The sequence below is a fragment of the Hyperolius riggenbachi genome, chromosome 7 (assembly GCF_040937935.1).
Source record: "Hyperolius riggenbachi isolate aHypRig1 chromosome 7, aHypRig1.pri, whole genome shotgun sequence".
Classification (NCBI taxonomy): domain Eukaryota; kingdom Metazoa; phylum Chordata; class Amphibia; order Anura; family Hyperoliidae; genus Hyperolius; species Hyperolius riggenbachi.
In genome coordinates this window covers 122,957,564-122,974,589 of record NC_090652.1, presented here as the reverse complement: position 1 = coordinate 122,974,589, position 17,026 = coordinate 122,957,564, and positions in this window count along the sequence as shown.

Genomic DNA, 17,026 nt, shown 5'->3' with positions numbered 1-17,026 from the left:
GGCACCGCTAGGCTGTGGCCAGCAGCAAAGCGTCCGTTCTAAGGAATGGTCCTCTCACTAGTGGGGGTCGTGTCCTCTGTCGTATCGTGCCTCTAGCGTGTTGACGCGTTTCGGCATCCCTGCCTTCATCGGATCACTTTTCACCTTTCAATTAATGAGTTTACGTGTGATTTTTTTGGTTTGTTTTGTTTTTCTTAAAAGATGTCTGTCTCTGAGTCTGGAAGTGGCATAACATTTTCGTTTTGCAAAGTCTATCCTGCCACGGAAGCAGTAAAAAAGGGCGCACATGGCTAGTGGACAAAAAGGGTACCGCCATAGACTGCAATGCAAAATATCGGCTATTGGGGGCCCGACAGGAAATTTGGGCGCCCGAGAAATAGCGGTTACAGGGATCGTGTTCATAAAAGTTTTCGTTTACAGAATAAGGTTTATTACAAATATCGTTTACAAATTCGTTTTGACTTTGTGTTTTACTTATTTTTTCACTTTTAAAATTTCGCTTATAGAAGGTTTTACTTATTTTTCGTTTTTAAATTTCGCTTATAGGAGGTTTTACTTATTTTTTCATTTTTAAATTTCAGGACTTTCAGGACTTTAACAAGTACATTTTCGTTTACACTTATTTTATCATTTGAAAATTCGTTTTCATATGTATAATGCTTAAATATCGTTTTCAACATTATTCTATTAGAAATACATCGCTTTTGGTATTAACTTTGTTTTTTAGACTTATAATGCGTTGATTATAGTCTTCAGATTTATTAACTTACTAATATATCACTTTTAATATTACAGCTATTTTAATGCGTACCTGATTGTATATTTTAAAATGGTGTACACAAAAGAAACTGATTTGCCTGGCACTCAGCAAAAGGGGGAGTTCAGCATAGGTCATCTGCACCTTAATGTAGGACCTCCGTCCTGATCCACTTCACTGCTACTATGGCACAAGCAGGGAGGCGTGCATCCAGACTATGGCATAGACAAACAGGTTCCACAGTACATGAAAGACAGTCTGCGCACAGCTTCCTAAGAACGCTTTTATTTCCCATAGATTTTCACCATTACGGCAAGAAAACATACGTCACATATCTTGATACATACATGCAGTAGATCTTTCTGACCTGTGTGGAGGGCGGATGCGGGAGTGTGACCAGGGGGTGAGAGGACGGCACCGGAGAGGATATTTTAAAATGGTCACAGAACCCTTCTCTTCAACACCCCCCCCCCCCACTTCACAATTATTCTCCCCCCACAGCACATGCCTCCTATAATCCCATAATAAATCACATCTATAAACACCCCCTTCCAACCACCACAAAGAATTGGGCTCAGTCAAGGAATCCCCATCTTCCCCTCTCCCGGCCCACCACAAGCACCAAAATCTGAAAGTCCATATGCCCACCTTGCAAAGCAGTCTCTTTAGCCCCCTTTCTATGTGCAGTAAATCCTCAATTCAGTTGCCTCTGCTCGCTTCACAAGAGCGGGGATGACTGTTAGCCACTGAAGACCCACAGGACTTGGGGAAGCGTGGCCACACGGCTTGCATGACAGAGCCTGAAGGGGAAGGAGAGGCTCCCCATCAGCCACGCCTCTCCCCATCAGTTGTTCCTCTCCCCTTCAGCTTCCGCTCCTGGTAGGAGAAAATGACAGCCGTGGCTACACATAGTTTCACAGCTGCAACCACGTGGCAGCTAAATTTGACAGGACGCGGCCTACTCAGAGGGTGGTCTACCGGTAGATCGCAATCGACCTATTGGGCACCCCTGGTGTATGTTATTTTAATTCTATTTATTCTAATACAAATATATACATTATTCTATTCATGTTATTAATAGTGAAGTATTTTAAGGATTAAATATATTATTGTTTATAAGTGTGTAAGGGTGTTTGTGCAGTGGGGATGGTAAGGGTTAGGCACCACCAGGGTGATGGTTAGGGCTAGGCACCACCAGGGGGATGGCTAGGTTTAGGCACCACCAGGTGGGTGGTTAGGGTTAGGCACCACCAGGGGAGATTTAGGGTTAGGCACCACCAGGTGGGTGGTTAGGGTTAGGCACCACCAGGGGAGATTTAGGGTTAGGCACCACCAGAGAGGTCTTAGGGTTAGGCACCACCAGGGGGGTGGTTAGGGTTAGGCACCACCAGGGTGGTGGTTAGGGTTAGGCACCACCAGGGGGGGGTTAGGGTTAGGCACTACCAAGGGGGTCTAGGGGTTAGGGATAGGTACAGGGAGGGTTCTGTGTGAGAGTTGGGTTAGGTATAGTTACAGTACAATATTTGTAATATATACAATTTATTAAATTATGTATATTTACACAAAGGGGAGTCTAGGGGTTAGGCATAAGGATAGGGAGAGATCTTTGTGAGCCTACAGTTAGGTATAATTGCAGTAAAATACCTGTAAAATGTACCATTGTTTTACTATGTTTAATACAAGTGTAAATATCGTTTTTTGTTATAGACGCTATTTGACGTTTCATTTCCGAATTCGTTTGTTGTTATAGACGGTATTTTGCCATTTAATTTCCATTTATTCAACCGATTTAGCACTATATTTTCTTTATAAGCTATAAACGAAAAATATTGTTTTACATTGCAACTTATAATTTCGGCTGTATCCCGCACCCTTTTTTCCAGGCGCCCTTTTTTGATGCACGCTCCGGCCACAACTTTTTACTCTTAGATGCATGATCAGGAACATTTCAGTATGGCTGCATTTCCCTTATTATCCTCTAGATGGCAATAAAATACAAAGAATGAGGAGTTAAGTCTTTGGTATCTGTTGGCAGTCACTGCTATGATGAGCTCTCATTCAGGGTCGGGCCCACTGGATGTTCAGATAATTCACATAATAATGCTGCACCTCGAGTGCATTGCCTCCTGCTTTTTAAGGTTCTGTAAAGAAACAACAGTGAAGATGAGCATGGGAAACATAACATGGTTTTAGCTACTCTTTTTCAAATGGCTTGAATGTAAAATTTATTTGTTGCCTTTGTGTTATCAATATTTGAGCAAATGTCCTACAGAAATTTCCACCTGCAGATGGAAAACTCCTCCTGCTTGGTTAGGGACTGGTATTAAATTCCTTCTGGGAGGAACATTTGACGTGGATGTTGACGCCTATCAGCCTTCTAATATCTATCTCTAACTTCCTCTACTTATACTCTTTTCTGACAACATCCCCTTTCTAACAACTATCTTTTCTTTCCCTTGACAATATAACCAAATGCCACCATTATAGCATAGAACACACTCCTGAAGTAAAAGTAAACGTATGAGATGAATATTGGTAATTGTATGTGTTTCACTAAAGTTAAATAGAACATAGAACTGAGTCTCATAGTTTTATTTTCAGTTTAAGGGCTTCATTTTAAGTCTGAATTGTAAACAATATCAGTGACAAATCTACCTTTTTCTGAGCTGAAAAACAAACAGAAGTTATGACCTTTTGAACTTGGCAACACTAGAATCTTATCAGTAACCCACTGTAATGAATAGCGGAGATACCGCCGTATGCTCAAGCGGCAGGGCGGCTATCTCCGCGTTCCAGCCGGCGGCCTCTGCCACGCAGCAACATGTCACTGGTTCGCCTGGTCCTTCTAGTGCACACAGATGGAGAGCTACGCGCACGCGCCAGGCGACAGGACCTTTATGCCAGCAGAAGGGGAATCAGCTGATCAGGCCGATCAGCTGATCCCAGCTAGGCTCCAGATTGTCTGAGTGGCTGGGGCGGCGCTGTGGAGCGCTGCAGGTATATATAGGACTTGCCTGTTAGTTGCAAGTTGTCTGTCGTTGTGAATACTCACGTGTGAGCACTCAGACCTCAGTCAGATCTTACAGTGTGTTAGAACCAGCCAGAGCTGGGAATTCACACTTAGTCAGATTCCGCTGTTGCTTCTATTGTATTGTTGTATTGTTATCTACTAGACTAGTTCCCAGGTGTTAAGACCAAGGACCTCACACCTAAGACTAGGAGATTGCTGTGTTGCTACTGTTATATTCTAGACTAGTTCCCAGGTGTTGAGACCAATGACCTCACACCTAGGAGATTGCGGTGTTACTACTGTTATATTCTAGACTAGTTCCCAGGTGTTGAGACCAAGGACCTCACACCTAAGACTAGGATATTGTGATACTGTTACCTGTAATGATCTCTGGCTTTCCTGACCACTCCTCTGCTTACTGATTCGGTACCTCTGCCCATCTGTCTACCAGTTGCCAACCTTGCCTGTACCCGGTTACCGAATCAGCCTTTTGTCTCTGTACTTTGTCTACTCGTGTGTTGCCGACCTGGCCTGTCTGACCCTTCTGGCTGTCACTCATCCCTTGAGAAATCAGCCTTACTGTACTACTCGTGACACAATAACTCTCCAGGTGTCAATTAGCTGCAAGGGCTACCTGCTCCTCAGGAATACCTTCTTGCAGTTCAGTCAGGGAGCTCTACTCCATAGGAGTCCACTGGCTGCAGTACAGTCTGATTCCCAGTCCATCAGGGAATCATTGGCTGCAGTACAGTCTGATTCCCAATCCATCAGGGAATCCTTGGCTGCAGTACAGTCTGTCTCTCCTCCGCATGAGGAGGTCATCTTTAGCTGTCAGTGGCCACCCGCACCTCAGGGGTCCACTGGCTGCAGTAGAGTCTGTATCTCCCGCTCCTCGGGAGATAACCTTTTCTTACTGTTGCACCAAACTCTTTACCACATTACGTGTCCTGTGTTAAGCTATACTGGTATTATTGGTGATTCTGCAGATCACACATAATCGGGTATAGCATCTGTATTATTGGTGATACTGCAGATCACCAATAATCAGAAATACTCTGTGTGCTGACACCAATCGTTACAGAACGACAGACCAAAAACAATATGGACGCACTCCACAGCCGAATTGACGGATTAGCCACCTCGGTCGATAATTTAATCAGGGTGCTTGATGGCCAACAGACTCAGATCACCGCTTTGTCTAGGTCAATACAGGTTCTTCAAACGGCTGTGAATGCAGTGCGATCCCCTCCAGTTACAGACCTTCGTATGGCTGTACCTGAAAAGTTTTCTGGACATAGATCTGACTTTCAGAACTTTAGAAATCCAGTGCTGTCCTATTTTGAGTTAAGGCCTAACCTGTCGGGAACCGAAACTCAGAGGATTACATTTATTAAGACCCTTTTATTAGGGGACTCACAAACATGGGCATATAGCCTTCAGGCAGAGCATGAGGCTTTATCATTAGTTCAGGAGTTCTTTAAGGCTATGGCCATTATATATGATGATCCGGATATTGCTTCCACCGCTGAACGGAAGCTTAAGACTCTGCGCCAGGGTCGAGATCTGGTAGAGGTTTACACAGCAGAATTCAGGAAGTGGGCTGTATCAGCTAGATGGAGAACATATGCACTGTTTTTTGTCAGGTTTATCTGATGCAGTTTCTGATTTGATGTTAGGACATCCTGAGCCCAAGTCCATTGACGAGGCAATCTCTTTGGCAGTACGGGTAGATCGCCGGTTACGCTATCAAAGGCAGCCCCGTGGTTGAAATGCTGTAAGATATGTCTCCTACGCCTCCTCTCCACCTTCATCACCCCCACCTGAGCCAATGCAAGTTGGACACTCTAGATTGACGCAGGTGGAAAAGAATTGCAGGGAATCAGAAAGACTCTGTTTATACTGTGCAGAGGAGGGTCACAAGGTTCAGAATTGTCCTAAAAATCGGGAAATGCTGCCGCCTAGGTGTAGTCAGAGGTAATTCCCTAGGCGAGCAGTCGTTACCTCTAAACGATAATCGTCTGCTCCTTCCCTGCTCTATCATGTGGGAGGGTCAGACTGTTCCCACCAAAGCCTTTTTGGTCACTGCAGTAGATGACTCTCCTTTGCAGAGTAGACAACCTCTTTCTCAGACTCCTGTGTTGGTGTGTAATGTCGGGGTGCTACACAAAGAGAGTCTACAATTCCTTGTCCTGCATATGACAACCTCCACCATTATTCTAGGTATGCCATGGTTACAACTTCACTCCCCTCAGATTGACTGGGCTTCAGGTCAGCTAAAGAGCTGGTTGGCCCATTGTCATCATCACTGTTTGGAGAAGGTAACCGTTTGTGCCACCAAGATTCAGGTTAAAGGTGTGCCAGTACAGTACGCGGAATTTGCTGACGTGTTTTGTCCCAAATCCGCAGATAAACTCCCACCTCACCGTACTTTCGATTGTCCCATTGAGTTAAGATCTGGTTGTATGCCTCCAAGAGGTCACCTCTATAATCTATCAGGACCTGAGAAAGTAGCAATGCAGGAGTACATCAAAGAAAATGTGGCCAAAAGCTTTATCGTCCCTTCTCGCTCACCAGCTGGGGCAGGATTCTTTTTCGTACAGAAAAAAGATGGAGGCCTCCGACCCTGCATTGACTACCGAGGTTTAAATAAGATTACAGTGAAAAATCGTTACCCATTGCCCTTGATTGACGATTTGTTCGCTCAGGTGACCAATGCCAAGATTTTTTCTAAATTGGATTTAAGAGGTGCATACAACCTGGTACGGATTAGAGATGGCGACGAATGGCAGATGGCATTCAACACGCCCGACGGGCACTACGAGTATCTGGTTATGCCCTTCGGGCTGTGTAACGCTCCTGCCATCTTCCAGGAGTTGATAAATGAGGTTTTTAGGGAGGTGCTGGGGAAATTCGTCTTAGTGTATCTAGACGACATACTGATTTTTTCACCCAATCTGTTGGAACATTGTAAACATGTCAAATTCGTGTTAAAGAAATTAAGACAGAATTCACTCTATGCTAAGTTGGATAAGTGCCTTTTCGAGGTTACGTCCGTTACCTTTTTGGGGTATATTATTTCTACGTCTGGTCTTTCCATGGATCCAGAGAAAGTCTCTGCTGTTTTGGAGTGGCCTCTTTTGGAGTTTGAAGGCACTCCAAAGATTCTTGGTATTTTTGGAGTTTGACCTCTTGGGCCTCTTTTGGAGTTTGAAGGCACTCCAAAGATTCTTGCGTTTTGCCAATTATTACAGGAGATTCATCAAGGGGTACTCCTCGGTAGTTTCACCCCTCACCAGTCTTACCAAGAAGGGGGCTGACACTTACCACTGGTCAGCAGAGGCCCATTCTGCTTTTTCTACACTGAAAAAACTGTTCTGTTCTGCACCCATTTTGAGACATGTGGATGTCACCTTCCCCTTTATAGTGGATGTCGATGCCCCAGAGGTAGGGGTTGAGGCTGTATTGTCTCAACGCCCTGGTTTGCAGGGCAAACTTCACCCGTGCGCCTACTTTTCTCGTAGGTTCTCTCCTGCAGAGAAAAACTACGATATTGGCAACCGAGAGCTTTTGGCCATTAATCTAGCTTTTGAGGAGTGGCGACATTGGCTGGAAGGGGCAGAGCATACTATAACAGTTTATACAGATCATAAGAGCTTGGAGTACATAGAGGGGGCCAAAAGACTTAGTCCTCGTCAGGCCCGTTGGTCTTTATTCTTTTCAAGATTCAGATTTGTTATAACGTATACACCAGGTAGTAAGAACGTCAAAGCTGACGCCTTATAAAGGTGTTTTGAGCCCGAGACAGTGCAGCCCTCAGCCCCTGAAACCATCCTACCACAGAAAGTAGTCCTGGCAGCTACTGAGACCTGGAAAGACTGGACGGCTACTCTGAGTCCTTTTCAGCTGGATGTTCCAGAGGGGAAGCCTGAGGAAGTTATGTTTGTACCACTACCGTTTCGCCTGAAACTCTTACAACTGTTCCATTCCCATAAGAATGCGGGGCATCCTGGGGCTGCTAGAACTCAGGATTTGTTAGCTAAATGCGCTTGGTGGCCTACGCTAGCAACAGATTGCAAGGAGTTTGTAAGGGAGTGTGCAGTTTGTGCTAGAAGCAAGCCCTCTCACCAGGCACCCGTGGGTACACTACAACCCTTACCAGTGCCAAGTGAACCATGGACTAATTTGTCAATGGATTTTGTAGGAGAACTCCCCATGTCTGAGGGCAAGACGGTCATTTGGGTGGTAGTAGATAGGTTCAGTAAGATGGCTCATTTTGTTCCTTTGAAAGGACTCCCCTCGGCCCAGGAGTTGGCTGATCTCTTCATCCAGCACGTTTTCTGGCTGCATGGCATTCCGGAAAATGTGGTGTCAGATCGGGGAGTCCAGTTTGTGTCAAAATTTTGGAAAGCCTTTTGCCATCAGCTGGGTATGGACCTTTCATTTTCATCAGGCTACCACCCACAGACCAATGGTCAGACCGAGAGAGTTAACCAGTCCCTTGAGCAGTTTCTCAGATGTTATGTGGCAGATGCACAGTCCGATTGGGTAAAGTTTTTGCCATTTGTGGAATTTGCACATAACAATCTGAAGAGTTCCTCTTCTGGATTTTCCCCGTTTCGGGGAGATCTCCCAAGTTTGCCCCATTGTCGGTGGCATCTACCCCATTTCCGGTCTTGGAGGACTGGCAGAGAGCATTGAGGGAGATTTGGGGAATGGTTAAGAGGAACTTGGGGAAAGCCTTCCAGACTCAGAAGAAACAGGCAGATAAAAGGCGGTCTGTAGAGTGGAAGTTTTCTCCAGGGGACATGGTGTGGGTATCTACCCGGCATTTAGCTTTAAAACAACTGTCACCCAAACTTGGACCTAGATTTATAGGAGTGTACCCAGTGACCAGAAAGATTAATAATGTCACTTATGCGATTGATCTCCCAGCCAGCATGAGAGGTGTGAGATCATTCCATGTGTCTCTGTTGAAGACGGCAGTGCACGTGGATTCCTCTCCCCCCCCCCCCCCATGATGGTCGACGACCAACCTGAGTGTGAGATCGAGAAGATTATAGACTCTTGTTTAGTGCAAAATTCAGTGCACAATCTGGTTCACTGGAAGGGGTATGGTCTGGAAGAAAGAACTTGGGTGCCGGATTGTCGCATGCATGCGGAAGAATTAAAGAGTTTCATGACTTACACCCTGGGAAGCCGGGTGGGAAGTGTCCGGAGCAGTGGTGCTCAGCAGAGCTCGAATATTCGAGTAGCTCGAATATTCGAGCTCTTTTTTCAGCTATTCGAGCTCGAATACCGAGCTCGAATAGCTGCAGCTACTCGAATGGGCTATTCGAGTGAACTTGAATAGCCCATTCACTATTCGAGCTAACAGTGCTATTCGAGCTCGAATACCGAGCTTGAATAGCGTCATAGCCCAGATTGATGTCCTTAGAGCCAATCAGAGGGCTCCCAGGCCCTCTGACGGCAGCCAATCACAGAGGGGGACCCTGGCCAGCCCCTACCCTATAAATAGCGGCCGCCATGTTCCGTTTTTCCGTCCTTGCCTGACTTTGTACAGAGAGAGATCTGCTCCTTTGTGCTTTGGCTTAGCAAGAGCTTTATTGTGGTCAACTACCTAGCGTTTTTGCTCACATACACCTCCTATACACACCTATATTGTTGTTAGTTAGATAGAGATTGTATTTTAGTTAGTAGCTTGTGTGTTACATAGAGACAGACACAGCTGCTGCAGGCAAGCTTACACTGCTTTAGGCCTCAGGGCCTTGCCTGTGTGGGCAGCTGTCCTCCTGTGACTGTCCTCTGTTAGTTTATTATACCAGTGTTTCTGCTGTCCTACCTTTACTGAGTGATTGTATTTTGTAGTAACTGTACTAGGACACTCACTGTCACTGTTTGTTCATAGCTCCTGCGTGTGTGCGTGCACAGTACACACACTCTATTTCCTTCTGATTACTATTGATTATTGTAATTTCTAGTTGTACTTACTAACTACTTACTACTAGGGACACTCAGTCACTGTTCATAGGCTAGCTCCTGCGTGTGTGTGTGCGTGCACTCAGTACACACACTCTATTTCCTTCTGATTACTATTGATTATTGTAATTTCTAGTTGTACACTTACTACTTACTACTAGGGACACTCAGTCACTGTTCATAGGCTAGCTCCTGCGTGTGTGTGTGCGTGCACTGTCTGTACAGTACACACACTCTATTTCCTTCTGATTACTATCGATTATTGTAATTTCTAGTTGTACTTACTAGTAACTACTTACTACTAGGGACACTCAGTCACTGTTCATAGGCTAGCTCCTGCGCTGCGTGTGTGTGTGCGTGCACTGTCAGTACACACACTCTATTTCCTTCTGATTACTACTGATTATTGTAATTTCTAGTTGTACACTTACTTACTACTTACTACTAGGGACACTCAGTCACTGTTCATAGGCTAGCTCCTGCGTGTGTGTGTGCGTGCACTCAGTACACACACACACTCTATTTCCTTCTACTTAATCTGATTACTACTGATTATTGTATTTTCTAGTTAGTGTACTAGGGGACACACTCACTGTTCACTGTTCACACTTATACTGATTACTGAATTATTGTATTTTGTATTAGTACTGTACTAGTAATCACTTAGCGATCTAATCACTTAGTGATTAGTGTCACCTCACCCACCAACCCACTCCATTAAAGTACCCCACTTTTTCACCCGCCCTTTTAAAAAACTTTTTTGTTTACGCCCAAAACATCAAAGATGTCTGGAAGTGGCAGCCAGCGCGGTTTGGGCAAGGGGAAGGGCAGCAAGGGAATCAAGAGGAGAGGGAGCAGCATTGTGGCAAGCCGCGGCCGTGCCACCATGCACAGTTCCGCAGCAGCAGCAGCTGCGTCAGTGGCTAACATTCCTCCTATAGCCACTGGCCGTGGACGCCTTGGGCACCGCCCAGCAGGAGCAACTCACGCTGCAGAGACACAGCAGCAGCAGCAGCAGCGTGTAGTACCTGCTCCTATTTTCCTCCAGCCGGGTCGGAAACGTCCCATTGAGGAAAAGGATGCAGCCACTGTGGTGCAACTGATGACGGAGGATGAGCAGCCCGCCATCAGCTCTGCATCCGAGGCCTCCACCCTCACCACCACCACCACCCCTGTTCGCAGCAGCCGCCCAGCAGGGCCTGGGGAGGAGGCCAGTTCACCGTCACAAGTTGGCGACCTGTCACTCAGCAGTATTTTTACCCCAGGCACCATCAGGGTATTGTCTGCTGTTGTTGGCGATTTGGAGGAGGAGATGCTGATGGGCACTTTGGGGGATGAGGGATTGGACAGCAAGACTGTGGCGACAGTCAAGCAGCCCATCCATGCATCAGGAGAGGAGTTTGGGGGGTCATCATCCCAGCAGGACATGTTTCAGGAGGGGGAGGATGATGATGATGATGACGTGGTGACAGACAAAGACTGGGTGCCGCCACCACCAGCACCTGGGGATGTCATCATCAGCAGCTCTGAGGAGGAGGAGGAGGATGCGCTTGTGGGCCTTGCAAGGAGGCGCATCATTGCAAGCATTGGCAGCAGTAGGCAGGTCCCACAGCCTGCTGGTGTCTCAGGCTCAGCAGCAGCAGCATCTGCCAGTACCACCACCAGCCGCACCCAAGCCCCCGCCCCAACCACCACAGGGAGACAGGCAGCAGTGGCTCCAGGCCGTAGGGGGTTGTTTTTGTCACCAATCTGGAGATTTTTCACCATGCCCACAGTGTACAGCAAGTACGCCACTTGCAACCACTGTCAGCGGAAGTTGAGCAGAGGTGCAGACCCCTTAAAGTTCCGCACCAGCTCGCTCATCAACCACCTTGCTGCGAAACATTTCCACCAGCATGAGGAGTTCCAGAGGCTGAAGGCATATGGTGCTGGCAGTGGCACCACACCCATCACTGCACAGCCTTCAGCAGCAGCAGCAGCAGCAACAGCAGCCACCCGCCCTCCTGCTCCTCCAGCAGCACCAGCAGGAGTGCGGAAACGCACTGCTCCTCCCCCCTCTGCACTTCCTGCCGCCGACACTGAGGCCTGTTCTGGCAGCCAGTCCTCAGTGGCCTCCTCTGCTGTGTCCGCTGATTCCCATGCCAGCAAAAGGCCACGCCAGAGCCTTTTGAGAGAGTCATTCCAGGGGGTGGTTAGGGCTCTGCCTCCCAGCAGCCGTCGCGTGCGTCAGCTGAACGGCTTGCTGGCACGGGTCATGTGCTCCCAACTCCTGCCGTACATGCTCGTGCAGGAGGGGAGCGACATGCGTGCGCTGCTTTCTTGTGCAGCCCCAGACTGGCAGCTCCCCAGCAGACACTTTTTCGCCCGCAAGGCCATTCCTGCACTGCACCGCTTAGTGATGGCCAATGTGGAGCGAGGGCTGGAGCACGCGGTTGGTGAAAGGGTCCACGTCACCATGGACTCCTGGAGCAGCCGCTTCGGGACAGGCCGCTACCTGTCCTTCACTGTCCACTGGGTCAGCTTGGTGGAAGGGGGTGAGGATGGGAGAGCAGCAGCGGGCACAGCAGCAGCAACACAGTGGGTGGTGCCACCCCGCAGGGTCAGGGGAACTGCAGCAGGTTCCTCCGATCCTCTGCCATCCTCCGGCACACCTGGCCAAACCCCCCACCTCAGCAGCAGCGTGAAGGCCCCCCACTGCCAAGCGCTGCTGCAGTTGGTCAGCCTTGGGAAGACCAACCTAAAGGCAACCCATGTGTTGACCAAACTCCAGGAGCAGGAGAGGATTTGGCTGACCCCCAGAGGCCTCAGAGTCGGAGAGGTGGTGGCCGACAATGGGGCCAATCTGGTTGCCGCAATAGACAGGGGAAACCTGACCCACATCCCCTGTCTTGCCCACGTGTTGAACCTGGTGGTGCAGAAGTTCTTGCGCACCTACCAGGGGATGGGCGAACTGCTGGAAACGGCAAGGAACGTTGTGCGTCACTTCCGGCGCTCGGCTGCAGCCTGTGCGAGCCTGGAAGACGTGCAAAAGGAGCTGGAGCTGCCACGCCATCGGCTGATCCTTGACGTTCCAACTCACTGGAACTCCACCCTGGCGATGTTGGAGCGTCTGGTTGAACAGAAGCACGCTGTCAACCAGTACCTTGCCCAGGCCACTGTTTCCGCCGCTCAGAGAAGGGACAAGACCAGCAACATCCCGTCCATCCTCCCCGATGATGACTGGAGGCACATGCAGCAGGTGTGCTTAGTGCTGGCTCCCTTTCTGCAGGCCACTAACATGGTGAGCAGGGACCATGCTATGGTCTGCGAGTGGGTGCCCCTGGTTTGTCTGCTGAACAGGGCCCTCGATGCTTTGCTGGAACAGGGAGCGGCAGCCTTGGACCAGCAGGAGCGGCAAGCAGCTGCACAGTCCACCTCTGAGGGGGAGGAGGACTTGGTGGAGGTCCCTGACCTTGCTGCTGATGAGGGGGATCAGCACAGCGCAGCTGAGTTAGTGCGGGGGTGGAGAGAGGATGAGGCGGCAGAGGAGGAGGATGAGGACAGCACTGCCGTCGATGTGCCAGCACACGTGGCCCGCCTCTTCCCAATGGCAGCGCACATGCTGACGTGCCTGCGCAAGGACCCCAGGGTGATCCAGATGAAGCAGAGGGAGGACATCTGGATCAGCATGATGTTGGACCCACGCCTCAAGGGGAAGTTGAGCCAGTTCCTGCCGCCTGCAGGAGGAGACCCAGCGCAACAAATAAGGAGCTTGCAGCAGGCCCTTGTTGAGCGCTTGGAGGAAGCCTTCCCTCAGCCTTCCACCCCCACTGTCCAGCCAGCACAGAGGCAGCAGCAGGTGCCTGCATCCAGCAGCAAGCGCCCCACAGACCTGCTGTCGCTCAGCAACGAGCTCTACAGGACTGTAGAGGCTCCGGCAGCAGTGACTAGAGAGGAGGTGCATGCAGCAGCATCCTCCTCCGGTCACAGCCAGCGCCTGACCCGAATGGTGGCTGACTACATGGGGTCCTACAGCGGGCTTGACAGCGATGCCCCTGTTGATCCCATGAAGTATTGGGTCAAGCGCCTGGAGATCCGGAGCGAGCTGGCGCAGTACGCCCTGAAAGTGCTGTCCTGCCCCCCTTCCAGCGTGCTGTCCGAGCGCTGCTTCAGTGCAGCTGGTGGCGTGGTCACCGAGAAACGCTCACGTCTGTCTCACAAGTCTGTGGACAGACTGACGTTTCTCAAGATGAACCAGGCGTGGGTGGAAGGCGAGTTCCTGGCCCCTGTTGTCGGCGAGAGGGGGACATGAACTGGCTGCCGGAAGAACCATCGTTAATGTGCCTTACCACCCTTTACCACCTCCTGGCTCCTGCTCACTAAGCCAGCCTGGTTCACTTTGACTATTACGTCGCCTGCAGCCACACATTTTACATCTACAGTGGGCTGCTGTGTACTGCCCTTCTGCTGTCTGTCTGTCTGTGTTTCTCCACTGCCAGGGTACACAGATTTACCTTCTGCTGCCACTCTGCCACCAGCTATTATGTCCAACAATAGCTACTCTCATTACTCCTCCATTCCTCCTGCTGCTGCTGCTGTCTGTCTGTGTTTCCCACTGCCAGGGTACACAGAATTACCTTCTGCTGCCACTCTGCCACCAGCTATTACGTCCAACAATAGCTATATCTGTGTAATTTGCTGTAAAAAAAAAAAAAAAGTAAACCATTAAAAAAAAAAAAAAAAAAAGGTTTAATTTTTCTGAGGTGCCCGGGTTCAAAACTGTGTTGTCCCAGTTGTGTATTGGACATGATGTGGGCTGCACGACCGCTGTCTGGGACCTCCTGTTGTGTTTATTTACAGCCCTGGTATCAACGCTAGGTACCAGGGCTATTATGTCACGCTGCCTACCTACCTGCTGCCACACTCACACTACTCCTCCATTCCTCCTGCTGCTGCCTGTCTGTGTTTCCCACTTCCAGGGTACACAGATTTACCTTCTGCTGCCACTCTGCCACCAGCTATTACGTCCAACAATAGCTACTCTCATTACTCCTCCATTCCTCCTGCTGATGCTGCGGTCTGTCTGTGTTTCCCACTGCCAGGGTACACAGAATTACCTTCTGCTGCCACTCTGCCACCAGCTATTACGTCCAACAATAGCTATATCTGTGTAATTTGCTGTAAAAAAAAAAAAAGTAAACCATTCAAAAAAAAAAGGTTTAATTTTTCTGAGGTGCCCAGGTTGAAAACTGTGTTGTCCCAGTTGTGTATTGGACACGATGTGGGCTGCACGACCGCTGTCTGGGACCTCCTGTTGTGTTTATTTACAGCCCTGGTATCAACGCTAGGTACCAGGGCTATTATGTCACGCTGCCTACCTACCTGACTGCCTGCTGCCACACACTCATCCTCCTCCTCCTGCTGCTGAATTTACCTCCTGCTGTCTGTGTGTTTCCACTGCCAGGGAGCACATACAATGGCGCTTCCAACATGCGTGCGCCACCAGCTATTTATTACGCTCAAAAATAGCTGCATTTCTTTAAAAAAACAAAAAAATTAGGGATGGGACGAATCCACAATTTCTTCGAATCCGAATCCGGATCCGAATCTAAAAAGGTTCTCGAATATCTTGAACCTTTCGAATCCCGAATCTAACGAATCCTGCACATAAGAATTGTGCGATCCATGGAATAGTTGCCCGCACTATAGGTAGCTAGGTAAAGGTGTCTTCAGTATAGCTAGCAAGGTATAGGGGCCTTCACTATAGGTTGCAAGGTATAGTGACCTTCAGTATAGGCAGCCGGGTATAGTGGCCTTCAGTATAGGCAGCAGGGTATAGGGGCCTTCACTATAGGTTGCAAGGTATAGTGGCCTTCAGTATAGGCAGCAGGGTATAGTGGCCTGCATTATAGGCAGCCGGGTATAGTGGCCTTCAGTATAGGCAGCAGGGTATAGGGGCCTTCACTATAGGTTGCAAGGTATAGTAGCCTTCAGTATAGGTAGCAGAGTATAGTGGCCTTCAGTATAGGCAGCAGGGTATAGGGGTCTTCAGTATAGGCAGCAGGGTATAGGGGCCTTCAGTATAGGTAGCAGAGTATAGGGGGCTTCAGTATAGGCAGCAGGGTATAGGGGCCTTCAGTATAGGCAGCAGGGTATAGGGGCCTTCAGTATAGGCAGCAGGGTATAGGGGCCTTCAGTATAGGTAGCAGAGTATAGGGGGCTTCAGTATAGGCAGCAGGGTATAGGGGCCTTCAGTATAGGCAGCAGGGTATAGGGGCCTTCAGTATAGGTAGCAGAGTATAGGGGGATTCAGTATAGGCAGCAGGGTATAGGGGCCTTCAGTATAGGCAGCAGGGTATAGGGGCCTTCAGTATAGGTAGCAGAGTATAGGGGCCTTCAGTATAGGTAGCAGGGTATAGGGGCCTTCAGTATAGGTAGCAGGCTATGGGGGTGCTTCAGTATAGGTAACAGGCTATGGGGGGCATCAGTATAGGTAGCAGGCTATGGGGGTGCTTCAGTATAGGTAACAGGCTATGGGGGCTTCAGTATAGGTAACAGGTTATGGGGGGCTTCAGTATAGGTAGCAGGCTATGGGGGGGCTTCAGTATAGGTAGCAGGCTATGGGGGGGCTTCAGTATAGGTAGCAGGCTATGGGGGGGCTTCAGTATAGGTAGCAGGCTCTGGGGGGCTTCAGTATAGGTAGCAGGCTATGGGGGGCTTCAGTATAGGTAGCAGGCTATGGGGGGCTTCAGTATAGGTAGCAGGCTATGGGGGGCTTCCGTATGGGGGGCTTCAGCATAGTTAGCAGGCTATGGGGGGCTTTAGTATAGGTAGCAGGCTATGGGGGTTTCAGTATGGGGGGCTTCAGTATAGTTAGCAGGCTATGGGGGCTTTAGTATAGGTAACAGGCTATGGGGACTTCAGTATAGGTAGCAGGCTATGGGGGACTACAGTATAGGTAGCAGGCTATGGGGGGCTTCAGCATAGTTAGCAGGCTATGGGGGGCTTTAGTATAGGTAGCAGGCTATGGGGGGCTTCAGTATAGATAGCAGGCTATGGGGGCTTTAGTATAGGTAGCAGGCTATGGGGGCTTTAGTATAGGTAGCAGGCTGTGGGGGGCTTCAGTATAGATAGCAGGCTATGGGGGGCTTCAGTATAGATAGCAGGCTATGGGGGGCTTCGTATGGGGGCTTCAGTATAGATAGCAGGCTATGGGGGCTTCAGTATAGATAGCAGGCTATGGGGGCTTTAGTATAGGTAGCAGGCTATGGGGGGCTTCAGCATAGTTAGCAGGCTATGGGGGG